The following is a 17,359-nucleotide window of genomic DNA, read 5'->3' as shown; positions in this document are numbered from 1 at the left end:
CCACGAAGGTGAAAAGAAACCTCAGAGAAGGACAGAGTGGACCGATGAACATAGTTATACCAGACTGGCAACAGTATAGCCAAAGGGCACTGGAACAGTCTGTTAGCATATTGCTTCGTGATCAAGCAGGACCTGCCATTATGTTGGGGTTATGTAAGTGACCAGTCATCAACGTTTTATAATTATGGTTAATGACTGATACTCGCCACAATTAAAACCTTTTTTTCTGGACTTTACAATTACTTTACTATCTGTACAAAATGTGTATTACCTTAAATGTTCCATTAGTGTCTGCTCCAATCACATGATACAGTTAAAAAATAATTGTTGTCATCTTGAGTCTCAATTTGCCATTGACTAACCTCTGACCCCTTTATTTGTAGATATTAAAAGAATGTATACATGATTCACCTTAATGTGTGTTTTTTGCTTGAAAAAAATTGCATTGCATGCAGTAAAATGACACAATTTCTCCTACTTGTACACCAAAGTGTTCCACCAGTGAGATGAAAATATTTTCAGTGGCCCCGAGCTAATTAGAGTTGGACCCCTGGTGTTTCACACAAGCATTAGGGAAGAATAGTCAACATTAGAGGCAAACAAACCAGGGGTCGCAATATTGCAACGATGACACCCCCATATGGAAACACCATATGTCCTCATCAATACAACATTCTAATTCATAATACATACCCACACACAGTCTGCGAAAGTGACACACTAACTGTAATACCAGGAACAGTACAAGCACACACGAGCGTGCAGACACACTGTTCTAGTCTGCGTAATGACCCATTTGGCATTGAGCAGCATCTGTTAAGCAAATGAAGACTTGTAATAAGGATGTAAGTAATTTTCTCCCTGACAGAGTGAGCAAACAGAGGAGGCAGGATGCTGTTTAGTGCTTACCAACAAAAGCTTGCCCTGTCAGCACTGTCTTTTCACGCTACACTTTACTTGCCACACTTAGTCCAGGATCAACTGATGATAAGCGCCAGATTAAATTGGTGTAATGGGAATATTTATCTTTGCAAGGCTGTGGCAGGCAGTGCACTAATAAACAGAAGCAGATAACAGCTGCAACTAGTCACCAACACAAGACAAGTAGAGCTACTGTATGTAGACTATTTCTAAATATCTAACCTCTCAGAAACACTTTTGTGTTATATGTCATTATTGATCTGGCATTTGTCGTCACTATTGATTTGTTGACGACACCACATGAAACAGCTGATGCTTTATCATGATACAGTGTCTATATTTTGAAGGGCCACTAGATGGCACTCTCATTTTCATTTTGATGTCTAGTTAAAAAATAGGGAACTTTATCATGATACCTCATCAGCTTTTTCATGAGGCTTCACCAAACCATCGCTGCTTCTGAGACCACTCAAAAGACTAGTTGTATTATGCTGCCATTATGCTGCAGCGATGGGAGGCTGAGAGAATACATAATTAATCATTAAAATTAACATGAAATCTAAATGACATCGTCAAGGGGTACATTTCCCAATGCAAAAGCATGATTAGCATACAACACAAAGCAAATATCACAAATTAAACATTTTAAACAACATTCTGTACGTGTATAATTGCATGCAAATAATCTACGATTGTATGCATATGGCAGTCATGTGCTCAACTGATGTGTTGAATTGAAACAAATATTTCTACTACTATGACTACTACTACAATCGGATAACGTCACTGGAAAGTGACCTACAAAGGGCAGCCTACACCCACCCTACCAAAGGCGTCTATTTCTGCTTTGACATAAAGGCATCTTCCTCAGCTACAGATGCAGATCATAGTCTATAGAATATTTCAGATATATTCTGTATTTCAGTATTCTTTGGCTGCGCAGTGCAGACAACCCATGTCTCAGCCTCTGCCCTGATATCAGTAATGCATACATGCTTAGTGTGCTTGCTCAAGTAAGCTTCACATGGTTTGGCCTCTTATCAGTGCACAGATAAACACTGGTGAAGAGATTTCACATTGATAAAATCAGGGGGTTTTTCTGAAGGACTTATGCTTATAGTGGGACATCGATCCTAGTTTAAACCACTGAAAAAGCCCCCATGTGATGCAGCCCTTTTGCTGGCCCTAGCTCCTGCGAAACATCAAGAAAGTTGAGAACTCTCTCCATATATTGAGCAAAGCTACTCTTTGGTGTGGAGGCCTTTCTCTCTGTGCATTTATCTGGCTTTTTGTCAGGCACTTTGAAAGTCTCGTTATTGCATTTGGCTGGACTTCAAGGTCTTCCTCTTGCTGCCCAGCGCTTTTCACATTAGCTGGTCAGTCGACCGAGTGACCCGACAGGCCCGGCCGCCATCTTCTGAAGAATTCTAGCCACAGACTTTTTGTCAGCTTCATGACACCGCTTATTGAAGCTGGCGAAGCTTCACAAAGTAGTGGCATTACTCTCAGAGCCTGTAAATGACACTATACTTTTTGGCTTTAGATACCTATTTTAATGAAACCTCAAAGTATTATTAAACTAAGCTTTCCTAATTATGAAAATTAAGACACAGCAACAGTTGTGAATGTCATTTCAGTTTTTAAATCGGAATATTATAATCCACTGTGTCAGGGTGATCCCTATCACTTGCTCAGTAGCTAATTCTTAAGTAAGTATTTCATCGTTGAATACTTTATATTTTTCTCTAACGCAGAGGATTTTGTGGAAGTACTTCTTTCAGCCCTTTTGTGGATGGGACTTGGGGTGGAATCATTTCATTCTATCATGAAAAGCCCACAATGTCCAAAAAGGAATGTTAGATCTACAGGGGATTGATGTAAACGACAATGTCAAGACATTCTTATTTCTGCAGGCTTTTCCCTGATTTTCTGGGACTCCTGTGTTTGTCTTATGTGTCTTGGCCTTTAATAGTATATAGTTTTAACTGTGTGTTATTTTTTATTGTTAAAGTGCTTTGTGAACCTGGTCTAGAAAGGCGCTTTACAAATAACCTTTTCTTACTTACTTACAGTGGATGGTCTTCTAGTTTAGATTTGGGTCTATTTAGTTTGAAAGTAATCTGCTGCTTGAACACTTTCTCCTATTCCTACTATATGTGTTCTGTTAAAAAGGCATCTTCCTGCATGTTCAACATCTAATGCTGCAACCAATATTATTGGCCATTATGGGCAAGAAAGGAGAGGAACTCATGTTACAGTATGTACCCATCTTTTCCTGAACTGAATCTTATAAAGAACCTTTGACAGGCTACTCCAAAGAAGTTCAAATATTTTGTGAATAAAGAGATAAAAAACAACTTCAATAATAATATGTAATACAGTGTATTTGACCTTCACTGCCTAACTGGAGGATCAGGTGATTTGTGAGAGAGCAATTTTGGACCAGAATAAAAAAGCCAGAGTTGTCCTTGGAGGTTAGAATTCAGATAACTTTCCTGATCTTTAATGGGACAAAACAAAGTGTTTTAAATTCAAATTTCCCGGATAAGGTTTTTGGAACATTTTTTTAATCCTGTCCTATGACAGCATTCAGTAAAAGTCTTTATTTCCCACTCCCACTGCTTATAATGAATCAAGCTCACATTGGGGTTTAAAATGTATTCAGGAGAACCTCATTAACATTTCAGTCTGGCTGACCATAAACTTCAGTGAAATGTGTACCATTATTAATACATATCAAATAAGGAAGATTTCTATATTTTAGCCTGATGGCTGATAAAGCTTTGTGAAGAAGTTTCATGTTGTTTAAAGGTCAGTAGTTGCCGCGATCAGTTTGAAAATGATATGATGTTTCATTTGACAGTTGTTCAAAACAACAGCTTTATAGCTTCAAATTTGAGCTAAGTAATCCACCTGGATTTACACCTTTCTCTCCTCTACCACTCTCTACAGAGAATTTCAAATGGATTTTAATTTGGAGAAAGAATTTATAAATTACAAATATGCCCGTATTGCAGAAACTGTCTAAATAAGAAGCACAACACAAACTACAAAAATGAATGATGAATTTTTCTGTCATGTAATCTTGTAGCATATGACCTGAAAACGTAGGACAACACTAAATACATTGACAAGCAAAATAACTGATTGTAATTGTAGTTTTGTGTTTTCCTACTTCACAAGATTTTTAGACTAGATGGGTGTCTAGATTTTGACGTTAGGATTATATCAAGTGTATTTGTGCCAGACAACAAGCTACTTAGGAGTTACCTTGTTCATTCTTCTTTGCACACTGAATCGTAAATGTCTGGCATACTTGGAAAAAAAATATTTTCTCCAAAACGAGAAATTTAGACAATGAAGGTTTGAGGGAAAAAAAAAACTGTCTTGTGTTTAACCCTTGATTTCAAATACATCTGGTAATATTTAGGAGAGGATATAAGGTTTTATTTCAGTTTACTATATTATATTTGCAAAGGTCGGAGGGACATGTTTACATGCATGTACTGATTAACTGTGATTGACAAGCTCCTATAGAAGGAGGAGAGTTGCACATCTCCATACAGCAACATGCTTGACATTTAAGGCTTCATCTGAGGTCAGACATCAGCAGGACAATCATGATACATGTGAAACATGTGAAACATGTGACACCAGAAAGCTGGTGATTAAATGTGGAGGTAGAAGGCAGAACCATGGCTACCATTCCGGGTTAACAAAAGCAAGCACTTGAGGTGAAAGAGCAACAGACTAGAGGAGATAAAAGAGGAGTCTATAGTTGCATGATTTATCACCACCACACATCCCCTTTTCCTCTATTTCTGTTGTTCCCTCGGACTCTTTATCTCTATTTTAGGGAGGTTTAAAAGGATTTTTCTTGTTATCACACTCATTTAACATTTCCATCAGTCTGCCTGCTCTCTCTTGTGTTCTCCTGTTTTACTGCCCAGGTTTCTGCTCCATTCTGTCACTTTCTCTGTTTCAGCAGCGTTCCTCACTCGTAAATCAGCTTCCCTGCATGTTTGCCTGATAACATAAGACACATGAATAATAAATAGATGCTCCTCCACTGCCAGTTACATTTGTCTCACATAGCTAGGACTATCTCTTCAGCTGTGTCAGACACGGTAAAAAAAAGGTTTTGGAACTTGGAGGCACTGGACCAATTCACCCCCAAAACTGTTGGTGCTCAGTCGACCTAGATTAATGAGTTTTTTACAAAGCAAAAGCCAGTGAAATAGAAAAAAAATTCTGTAACATAAACAAATAAAAGAGTCAATGCAATTAAACACTAACAGTGCTATAATGTTCAGAGGGTAATACAACCCTCTTGGTCTTTTTCAAATGCCAACACACACAAACACACACACACACACACACACTTAAAATTAATTTTCGCTGATATTCCCTCTGCAACCCTTTTAAAAGCTTCTCCATTGACACAACAATGTTCCACTGGGAGAGAGGAAATAATGTGCTGGCAAGATTTATTACAAGCAAAGACACACAAACAGCAAAAATAGTTATCAGCAGTAGTTATCAAACACACACACACAAGTAATGCTTGTATAATATATATACAGTATATATATATATATATTTGCATTGCTTGTGTGTTTTTTTTTGTTTTTTTTTACTATCAACACATTAGTCTTAGCATTTATGGGATGTCTGTACACAAAAATGAATACAAAAATATACACTTCTCACTGCGCAGGGACAAGCACACATGCTCACAGAAACAGAAAATTGTTGAAAAGGAGAAGAAATCCATATAAATGCTAAGTAAGCGGTTTCTCTATTTGGTTGTATCATTTCAGGGGCGACATCATAAGAATCGCTTCAGAACTGAATTGGCACAGTTTGAATCATAAATACTATCAGACCTTTCTCTCACTGTTACATAGACATAGACATTTTGAATATATAAACAAAACATGTGTATGTGAAAGTTGAGCTCATGAACTTAAATGGGCCACGCCCATATGCCCCAGTCATATCCTGGAGACAGGGAAAAAAACATAAAAATATGCGATTGTCCATGATTTTGTATAGCTGATTGTTAAATATTAAATTGAATATTATTAAGTATTAAATATTTACGTTAAAAGTTTTTTTTTTAAGTCATCCGTTCTTATTGGTCCATTTTTCATAATTAATAATGTGTTTTCTTTCTGAGGAAAATCCACTTTTGTTGTTATTTAGTTTTTTAAAACACCAATGATTTTACCAGTTTGATACGAACTTGATGTCAATTTTACTGCACTAAAATTGAAGTAAATCATTTGGTTTGAGGTATGTGTACACATCAGGTAGTTGTAAGAGTTTTAGGTGTTTAACTTAAGTTAATTTAAGACCTCAAAGTTAAAGTTGGGTGTTCTAGGGTTCCTGTATATGAAACACTATATTCAATAATTTCCTTCTGAAAACGATGTTAAAGACGAGGGTGGGGACAGCGTGATCAAAGGAGCTGTACAATACTGAAGTGTTACAGACTGACGAGGCTACGAGACATGCTGCAGTTTTTCTACCTTTATTTTAAGCGTTGCCCACATTGCTGTAGGCCACAGCCAACAGACGCACTCTGTTATTGTCTCATTCTGTTCAACAACCAAAACAACTCTCACACTTTTCCCTGTAACCCGGAAACAAACCCCGACTTCCTTCTGTTTTCAACTTTTTATGACACCACATGTTTGACTTACACCAACTGAACATTGTAATTGTAAGCATGTCAATGTAATTTATAATTTACTGTTGATAAATTATTTGTTTTATTCCAGTTGCAAATAGGTAACAATCCTAGACCTGGATCATTAAGAGCTCTAGCCTTATATTTAGTGAATGTACTGGCACTTCTATCCAGGACAACCAGGACTTTGGTTTCTCACCAAAATGATTCACAACCTAGTGTTCATTTGTTGATTCCTGGAACTTGCTCAAGGGAAACATTGACTTTCATTTGCAAAATGATGCTACTTTAAATAACAAAGACTCTGGCGGTCACCTTTGAAAAAGTAGAACAAAATATTTTAGCAATGTTTGTCTAGCTCACTGGCATACAGTGGTGCTGTCATTGTTGCCAGGCGTGGGGTTTACAAGTGATGTGATGAGTAAATATGTCCACCACTATACAACTAAGTTTTCTAGTGAGAAGTGCAGTTCTTCTTGGGAGTCCAAAACATAACCCTTAAAATGTATTTTGCTCCACTGGCCAATGAATCCAGTTTCTCTCCATCCTCCTCTTTCCATTATTCAAGCTGTGGCGGCTGAAGACACAAGCTGAGATAAATGGAAGCAGAGTGGAAGGAGCAGGACTCACAGGTCGAGAACAAGCGCCTATTGTTGCTTATTTTTCTCAGACATACTGTTACATTTTTGTGTTCCCGTTCTGAAGGAGCCAAGGAGGAGTCTTCCCAGAGGGCAAACAAGTTAACCTGTCGTTTTAGAGCCGCCTACGCACTCAGAGCCCCGGGAAACACACAGCAGACCAGCAAGGCAATGTGAATCAAAGTGAGTAATTGAAATTTGGGTTTACACATGAGAGAATTGGTGACATCTTTGTGAAATATCAAGGGGAAAAATTACAGGAAGTCATTTCCATTAGTAATGAAAGAAAATACAGTATAATTTTTCAAATGTCATTCAGTTCACTTTTTAATTAACAATTAATCCAACTTAGTTCAAAGTTTCTCTAGATGCTTGGACAGCTGATATGCCTGATTTTGAGGGTTGCTGAAGTCCTGATACAATTCATGTTTGTAACAGGTTGAGGCTGCTTTGTGCACACCTCTGGTTTAACATTACTTCCAAAATATGTTATTTAAAGACATGCAGACTAGTGATAGTTTGATGAAGCTTCATGAAACAGTGTCAGACTAATTGGCGGTCTTTTAACTTTTTTCTTCATTAAATGTTGTTTTGAACAACTGTTAATGACTAATGAATCATTATTTTTAAACTGATGGCGCCACCTACTGACCTCTAAACAACATGACACTGTTTCATTAAGCTTCATTAGCCCATCACTAATGCACTTAAACTACTTACAGCATTTTTTTTTCAATAAACTTCTCCTCCTGCAAATTGATTTTTTCCATTGAGGAGTTAAACGTTATTTAGAAAAGCAAGAAACCAGAAGGTTTGGTGATGGTTATATCTGTAAAACATTCCTTTCTTGTTATAAAACCAAAACACATCTACTGAAAGAGTCTTCTAAACTCTAACTCTGAACCAGCCAACCTGCTTCTGTAGTGTTTCTTTAGGCAACGGAGTAGAATCAGCAGAGAAACGTGTCGAATCAGTTTTGCAAGACGCTGATCTTTGCCATATTCTGGCTGCTGTTTTCGCTGCACTGTTGCTGCCGCGCACACTATTGCTGAGCTTGATCACAATCCATAGGGACTGACACGTCAGCCGGAGTTAACTCAACTAAGAATAGGCCACAGACACTGGTGGATGTACAGCAGGGTGAGTTGTCCAGGCAGGGGGAAGAGGATGAGAAACTGGGTGGACCGCCATAGGATGAAGACGAGGAATTGAAATGAAAAATAAAGATGAAGAGTCACCATCACCTGTATGTAGAAGTCACAGAGGTGCAAGATGAAACAATGGAGGACTCTGGCCAGGTAACAATGGAGGAGGACGAGGGCGACTTTTGATTTATTCAAAAAGATAGGAGGAGGAGAAAGGACACGAAGACAATGTTAAGGAGGCAATATTTTTTTAATTTCTTCTCGATTTAGGAATCTTTTGAAGCTTTTCTTGTTTTGATTCTTAAAAAGACTTTTAACACCTCCTGCGATTCTTCTCCACAACCCAAGCAAGACATCAAAGAGGGGTCATTAAGTGTTACTAATGTTATTTTGTCAGGGTCACTGATGCCCCCGAAGCAGAAAGCTGGCGGGCAAACATCATCATTTCCATCAGAAATGTCATGTGTAATGACATATATTGTGATAGAATAGAAATTGTTGCATCAGTCACAGTCTCTCAGACATCAGAGCAGCGCTGCTCTAGACTCAAAAAGAAAATAAGTGTGGGAAAGTCAACTGTGGCTTTGAACCATTTGATATTTGTTCTCCTTCTTTATTGTTTCCCCCTCATAGCCGTCTCACTCAGGGATCCATTCCCATGAAAGCATATTGCCTCTTTTGTCAAGTGTCTACGCAGCAGAAAGTGGCGAGCGACCAGAAAACAGGAGGATAGTTAATAGCTGCGGTCGAGGCACGTTGACCGGCTGGATGACTAACACTGCGAGGAAAAGAGGTTGTTGCTGCCAGCGAGGCCAGACGATGCCGCAGCCTTGAACCCGGCCCCGTCCAATGACTAGATTTTATATCCAACGTGTAAATGGTGCGGTCTTATCGCCGTACCCCCACCATTATCAACAGTCTGCTCTCCAAATGAAGACATAGTGTGAATCTTATCAAACATTTCTGATGTCAGGCGCACTGATTTGCACCAACAACCTTCAGCTTGACGAGCTCGGTTCTGCGCCTGCCGACTGTGAGCAAGGCGCTGAATCACTGAATTCTTATCAGCTGTGGGCTCCAATCTGAGCTGACCTCCACACAGAAGTGACCCACAGGCGCCACTATAGAGTCCAAACGCTCACGTCATCACACAGTTCAACCGTGTTGTTCATAACATCGGCTTTTGCAACTTAAACCTCAAAAGCAAAACAGAAGTTCATTTCAGTTCATTCACAATCACACAATGGAAAAACAGTCATTTCAGGTTATTATCAATAGGGCTGTGACTTACAACTGTTGTAATAGTCGACTAGTTACTGAAATGACTTATAAGTTATTGAAATGATTAGACTGATCATATTATTTAAGTCATAATAATACATTGAGCAAAAGGTTGCTTTAATTATGCACATTTTTCAACAAGGATGCTGATAAGCTGCTTTGAAAAAATGTGTTTTATAAAAAGTGAATAATGAAATCGAATTCACAATAGCACTTTAACAGCAAGTCTTCATACCTATGAATTACTATCTATAAATTAAAGTTGAGACGCTTAATAAAATATTACAGGCACAACAATTATGCTGACTTTGTTAAGAGAACTTAACATCAGATCTACGACGTATTTACGTCAAACAATTATTTGACAGAGTCGTCAAGTACGGAGATATAAAAATACAACTGTTAACTGTTGGTGACCGTAAAAATATGTTATCTACGTTACTGCATAAGAAGTTTCTGCACCAGAAAACACAGTTGTAAAAAAAAAAAAACATTGTCTCTGTCTTTGGCAAATTTTACGGTTTAAAAAAACGGATGGCCCCTTTCCTATTCTCAAAGCCACTTACGAAATTTACGTTCGTCAATGGATTAAGGACTGCAAAAAATGTTAGTGAAAAAATACAGTAGGCTTGCTTAGATTTCCTCTGGAAATAATACTTTTCTAAGATATATTTAATTTTATTTATATTTAAAGTTAGCCTTGCTGTGTTTGACACTTATCTGTATGTTATCATTGAAACTTTTTTGAGACGAAAGACAATTATTCCAATAATATTTACTGGACTGACATTTGTCTTCCATCTGAGAAACCACCCACTAGTGTCCTGTTTCGTGAGGACTTTAAAAGTCCCATGAAGTCATCTTTGGCTCTAAAAACACTTGGCAAATGTTTGGATGTCTAATCTGACATTGTGAGGCTGCCCGCAGCAACACTTTCTTATTTACTGTGTTCTTGCTCAAGAAGATGTCAGTAATCACACGCCGAGGATGTGATTAATGCAAATCCACGTCCTGCTGTCCCCTGATGGTGGAGGCCGCTGATTCAATTATACAGAACAATCTAAAGCTCTAAATATAGAGTCGGACACTTAAATAAAACCAAGAATGTGTCTGTACAAGTTTTAGATTTCCCTGTGGTTTAACCACCGTGTACCAACAATTGATGAAGTAGAACATGGACACTGTTAGTCAACTTGTTTGAATAACAAAGCACTGTAATTATATTAAATACATTTCATTGAATGCTCCAGAAAATGCCCATCAAATCATCCCTAGCTCTACAATCAGTTTGATCCTGCTGTCATTTATTTCTAGAAACTCTGAACTCCACCTTCCCCTCGACAATTCTCTCTCTATTGGCACTCACTCATGTGTGTCGTCTCGTACCACCTCCTATTTTTCAAGGATTATTTTCTTATTCATTCTTTCATACAACATCAATCAAAATAAGCAAGTGTTCATTCCTGCTCAACAGGTTTTATGGTGTTCTTTCTAGTCCAGTCACTGACGCGTCTGTAGCAAAAGCTCAATCTATCAAAGGAGCAGAAGGTGACAAAAAGTATTAGTTTCACTACAGAGCAATTACAGAACAAAGAAGAAAACAGCAGTTTTCCCCTGAAGCCCTTTTCACTTCCTCCCTGTATTGTTTTTGCTGCTTTGTCCCTTTCTTTTCCCATGTATCTATTTATATGTGTTCATTTATGAGCCGATTTTTATAATAATCTGATTAAATTATTTAGCACTATAACTCTTTTTTTCAGAGGGATCAACTTTGTTTGTTCACATTGAGCCACTGAATTGTCGGTATAGTTTGCACTTCCCGTGCACAAAAGATACAAAAAAGTAAATTATTCTTATGAATTGGAAAATAAGAAAAATGATGTTACTATTTTTCTGGCATGTTGTCATGACGTTACCTTCTATCTCATTGTACAGACCAACAGCTCCCAAGAATGAGCATTAGATTTCAATTTTTGTTTGTGTTGCCTTTTCTTTGTTTGACAGTTTGGATGCAGTTTCTCACACTTCAAGTGTTATTCTGTTGCCATCTTTCAATGTCATCAAACGCTTCTATGCTTCACTTTCCAGTCACAAAGAACAAGTTACTTAAGTTTATGTTAGAACCAGGTCATATTTTCTAATATTCCAGTGTTTCCCAAACAACTTCACACATCGACGGGATGACACAAACTGCCACCTGGCGGAAGAAAAATAAATAATTTTCCAACAATAATCGTGGTAGCCATTAATTCAGAAATTAATAATAATTTACATTTAGGAAGATACGAACATACTTGCGTTGTTGCATCGTAATGATACAAGTGTCACGGATATTATGGAATGAAGGCTTTCAGCTGTCTACCTTGGTAACAGGAAAAAGAAAAAATATTGGGGGTGACAGACAACAAGTTTCACACATTAAGTGTGTGACACACACATTTCAGCTTTTTCACACTCACCTGTCACATGGAAAATGTGAAATATACATGTACGAGTGACTTTTGTTGTCAGATTTCTTATGTAAAATATATCTATAAACCAAAATCTTTTAGACAAACATTTAATGTATGACCTACATTTTTAGCCAAACAAATCTCCATAAAGCACTAGCAAGTTGGTTTTCTCTTTAACCGGTAAATAATTAATAGAACATTCAAATTATTTGAATATTATATAAAAAGTTAAAACTTTGGTGTCCTCAGCAGAAGGTAAACTTTTATACCAAGCAGTGTCCAGTTAACCAACAGAGGATGTTGGCTCAGCAGCCTTCCATCTCAAAGAAAAGTTGAATTAACATTAATGACACATTTTCTCATGTCAATGACTTCCCCGTAACTTAATGTTTCTTTAATCTTTTTTTTCCCCCTGTTGTAAGTTGTTTTCAGCAGAAGCACTAAAATGAATGATGGTGTTTTTCGAATCTTCCTGATTTCAAATAAAAGTGCAGAACACCCTTCAATCATCTGTTTGTTGTGCACAGTTACCATTTCCTGAAAGTTGTATTTGATAACATAGATCAAAAAGTTCAAAAACATATTTATTCTAATAAATTGTGACTTTTAGGTTTATATCTTATGCTAACATTTGTGTTATTTATGGGTAAAAATGACCCGAAAACAATTTTTTTTGATGGATCCCTTGTGTGATCTCTGGGTCAAGGGGAGATAGCAGAAGTCTAAACACATAAATAATTACAATAAAAACAATAAAACAACAAAGTCTGTTTCGTCATATTTGACTTTTAGCAGATCCATGCATGACAAAGTTACGATGAACCACGATTAAAGCCTGACGGAAACATGCTTTAAACATTATTACATCACCACTTTGTATATCATTTACATAAAGTATTCAAGTTCTGCAAATCTTGTTCCAACTGCTTATGCCTTGCCTGACTGTGTGTTGCTATTTAACCTCCCTCATTCCTCAACACACCTCCCTCCTTGCCATCCCAGTAATGGATGACTGGTCATTGTGAGAGAGCCACAGTTCCAGTCCATCCGCTGGTATGATCTGTGGCACTACTGGACGCTTAAAAGTGAAATGCGTTACTGTGTTAATGTGAATTCTGATGCCGTGGTCTCAGACACACACCATCGCCGTCTCTTTCTCCCACGTTCATGAGTAACACTCAATTTCTGTCAAAGCTACTCTTCTGACGCACACATACAATCTCGGAGTGAGAGAAGAGGACAGAGGGGAGGAGGAAGAGAAGGAGGAGGAGGAGGAGGAGGAGGAGGAGGAGGAGGAGGAGGAGGAGGGAAGACACCTGCTGGGCTGGAAAGCACTCAGACAAACACTGTCAGTGTTTGGAAAGACTTGAACAAATGGCAAAATTATACAGTGGATGCGACAAGTGTCTCCTTTTCACCCAAAGGTGCTTTACCGACGCAGCCGTGGGGCGGAGACACAAGCACTTTTTCTCCAATTTGGATTTTAAGTATATCTCAACTGTAACCAAAATACAGATATGTGAAAATGCCACATTGGTCCATATAATATGAAATTCCTGAATGTTCAATATTGTGACAGGCAACACTCTAAAATTCCATCTGGATCCATGACTAGATTTAAGATCTGTAACTCTCTATATTGTAGCGCACTGTTATAGTATACAGTATACTGAGTTTCAATGTTTTTTATTATGGTGTCTCCATTATGAATGAAATATAATGTGAGCTAAACACTTACATCATTGAAAGTCTTTTAATATCTGATTTTCATTCAATAATAATTTTCCCTTTATAGCTAGGAAGGTCATTAGATGTATAGTTTAGAGCTATGAAAAAATATATTTGTGTGGAGTTGTTTCTCTGACAGCAACGTTTAATACATTAGTAGATATGCTTTAATATGCATCATGGAAGAAAGAAATACGATGGGAAATGTTCCATTCAGGTTTCGTATTAGAGAGCAACTATATCTTGAAAATGTATAATAAATAAACTACTGCAAAAATCACTCAACAACTGAGAGGACCAAGATAGCATGTTAAGCAGCAGGATTATGCCCTACACTCCAGTCAGCGGGGAAAAGCCCTCTTTTAATTGTATTTAACAGATATACAGCCCTTTGGGAGTCATGTCTCCAAGCAGACCAATGTAGATGTGTATGTATCTGAGTGACAAAGCTGCAACTGAATTGAATTTGAGAATTTTTTGATGAATAAAAGATGTAATTAAACATTCTGTCTCACATTAGTTGAAAATATAGGGTATAGGATTCATAGAAAGAATGCCCAGTATAAGATGTTGACATTTGTTGCACTAGCAAGCAATACAAAAACAGTTATTACTGGTGTAAAGTTACTAAAATAAGAAGAGCTTTACTGATCTGTCTTCATCACAATGGGGATATAACTTCAAGTCCAGCCAGTGTATCAGTGATGAAAAGGGCTAATGACAAGATTTGTTTCATCTTGATTTAAACACAAGCTAGCATGATCGCCTCACAGCAAGAAGGTTGCAGGTTCACTTCCTGGTTTAGGGGGAAAGGCGACTGGAAGCCTGTCTGTGTGGAGTTTGTATGTTCTCCCCGTGTTACGTGGGTTCACTCCAGGCACTCTGGTTTCCTCCCAGAGTCCAAAAACATAGAGAGGTTGATTGGGAAATTGAGGAAATTGTCTGTAGGCATGAATGTGTGAAGGGTTGTGAGCTTTGCTACACCGTGAATATTGATAGATAAACTTGTAATATTGACAAAGCAGCAAAATGAAATGGCTCTCTTTAGGCAGTGTCTCTTTAACAAGACTTATCTATTAAAAACAACCCCAGAGGCAACGATTAAGTTATCATGTGCTTGAGAATTAGTAGTATTAACTCTTAATTTTTAACTGAAATGATGTTAATTTAAATGATCTACTGAGGTTAAGTTCAGTGTTCTGTTCTGAATTCCATTTGTGTGGGTATAATTCAGAGTGATAGTTTTATAATATGACTCCAGAGGATATATGAACACATTTATGGCACAAAGTTGAGCACAACTGTATCAAATTGTGTCATGGACAATGGAAAATAATATTCATTTCAATTGTGGGGTGTTTTGTGCCAATTACAGACACAGACATGTTTTTTACATACAAATTTAACTGCTGTTCTCATAAAATAATTGATATAATTAATTCAGACTCACAAACAAACCCTTACCTGTTTTATTGGGGTAAATATCCGTAATCCTGTGTGAAGACGGTGAAAATCTGATGGAAATACTGCTATAATTCCTTTTACTCGGAGCCAGCTTCTTCCCTCAGGAAGATGTCAGTAGATTATAAGAACCTCCGACCGGAGGTTTTCGAAATGTTGGACAATTCCTTTCCTTTTCTTTTGCTCAGTCCCCAATCCTTTGTCAACTTCACCAAATAGTGTTCATGTAGAAAGTTTATTTTGCATTCCTGGATGGTTACAATACATGTATAATCCCGTTCAAAACTTCATTCCTCCGGCTTTATTTCATCCTCCACTTTTTCAACTATCGAAGTGCGAGTTCAGTGGAGCGTGCAATTCGAGGAATGACACCTTCCTGAAATGCGTGTCAATTTGTTATTTTGTGATAAACGAACGGCATCCTTGTCCATAGACGATGAAAACAAAGTGGACTTCTCCTCTTAGAACATCAACGTCCGAGTTGGTCCCCTAGGGATCAATCGAGATCGAAAAGAGTCAATCCAGGGTTCGTTTAAAGACACACGGAGCGCGTTGTCAAACGCTCCTCTTACAGCAAAGATGGCATTATTGTCGTCTATTTTCCTCGAATTCTCTCCCTCTGATTCTCTCGTAGTGGTTCCAGAACCCCAAAGAAGCGAAAGGAAGAAGACGCTCGGCTCTCTGCGCTCCACTCAACGGACTTTGCGCTCGAGATTTACGCGCGGACCTGGACTGGTTTCCCCCTGAAGAGAGTCCCTCTAGACAGTTCACATGAGTTGTCCTCGAGTGTTTTCACCTTCTGTCCCGAGTAGTGCCGAGAGAAGACGAGATCACTGCCATATCTGGCGGAGGCTTTTAACCAAAGTGCCTTAAGAGTCGACAAGAGCAAGCGAGAGTGAGAGAGAGATGGTGAGAAAGAGAGAGAGGGGGGAGAGAGATAGACAGCGAGAGAGACACGGGTATGATACCCACTACAATGATGCAAGTGTTTTTTGTCTTTTTTAAATAAAAATGTTGGCAGCAAGTGACGGAAAGGACGCCTTAAAAAAAATAGAACCGTCAGAAACGCGAGTGTTTGAAAAGGCGCTGTTCTTTCAGCACCACAGACAGGCGCTTTACTGATCTGTCACACACGTACACACACGAGGCAAGGGCGGCGATAGCGAAAGATTACAATCCCGTATCGCAAAGTTTTTCCTCATGTTAGTCACACAACTTTGTGAGATTGTGGAGCTGTAGGATAACTGTCGCTTTGTCGCCCCTCTTTGGTCATAAAGGAAACCAGAGATTACAAATAAAACGGAGGAGGGGGAAATGAGAAATGTTGAAACCAGCAGAGATTTTTCAAAAGTCAGACGCAAAGATGGATGAAATATTTTTGCGGTCATGATAATATGTATTTATATGTGTATATGTTGGTATTACCATGTATTTATGGACTCAATGTCAGTGTCTTTAAGCAATTATGGATTTATATCATAATATCATAAGGTCTCACAATTAGAAGAATACAGGCTCTCAAGTGAAAAGGAAAGGCTTGAGAAGATTAATTGATTAATTATATATATATATATATATATATATATATATATATATATATATATATAATGAAGTCAACTTATAGTCTATAAATTAAGTTGGGGCAACAACATGAACACTTCCACAAAATTAAAAGAGCCACCCTGGCCCTCTGTATAAAATGGTTTAGTCGCAGTTGTATTTAAAAGTTGTCATATCAGACTGAGAGCAGCTGCATCAGAAGTAGCTAGTAATACAAGTAATATCTATAAGGTTGTAACATCACAAGGTCAAGGTCACAGTTTAACTATAATATCTGCAGTACATTTAGAGGAAAAAAAGATAAAACATTCAGAGAGAAGTTGTTCTTCAAAGTGAAAAAATGTTTACCAGCCAAATTAAAACACATTTTTCTCTTAATAAAATAACACTGGGATGAATGATCCGTCAGTGACATGTGGGATCTCAAGAGAGAGAGCGAGAGAAAAAATAATAATTTTTCCTCCGGGGCTGGCGAGAGGG

General features: G+C 37.9%; 1 protein-coding gene across 2 annotated transcripts in view; it reads right to left on the bottom strand.

The window, feature by feature from the left end:
- il1rapl2 (interleukin 1 receptor accessory protein-like 2) overlaps positions 1-16,137 on the bottom strand; it is a 241,002-nt gene extending 224,865 nt beyond the window's left edge. For both annotated transcript variants that reach the window (XM_087799600.1, XM_087799601.1), the window contains exon 1: positions 15,323-16,137. The gene's annotated coding sequence lies outside the window, so the exon portion shown is untranslated. The remainder of the gene's footprint in view (positions 1-15,322) is intronic.
- Positions 16,138-17,359: the final 1,222 nt, after the last annotated feature.

The sequence above is a fragment of the Callionymus lyra genome, chromosome 9 (genome assembly GCF_982586985.1).
Source record: "Callionymus lyra chromosome 9, fCalLyr1.hap1.1, whole genome shotgun sequence".
In the NCBI taxonomy this organism is placed as follows: Eukaryota; Metazoa; Chordata; class Actinopteri; order Syngnathiformes; family Callionymidae; genus Callionymus; species Callionymus lyra.
The sequence above is the reverse complement of the archived record's forward strand: the minus strand, read 5'-3'. Positions and strand labels throughout refer to the sequence as shown.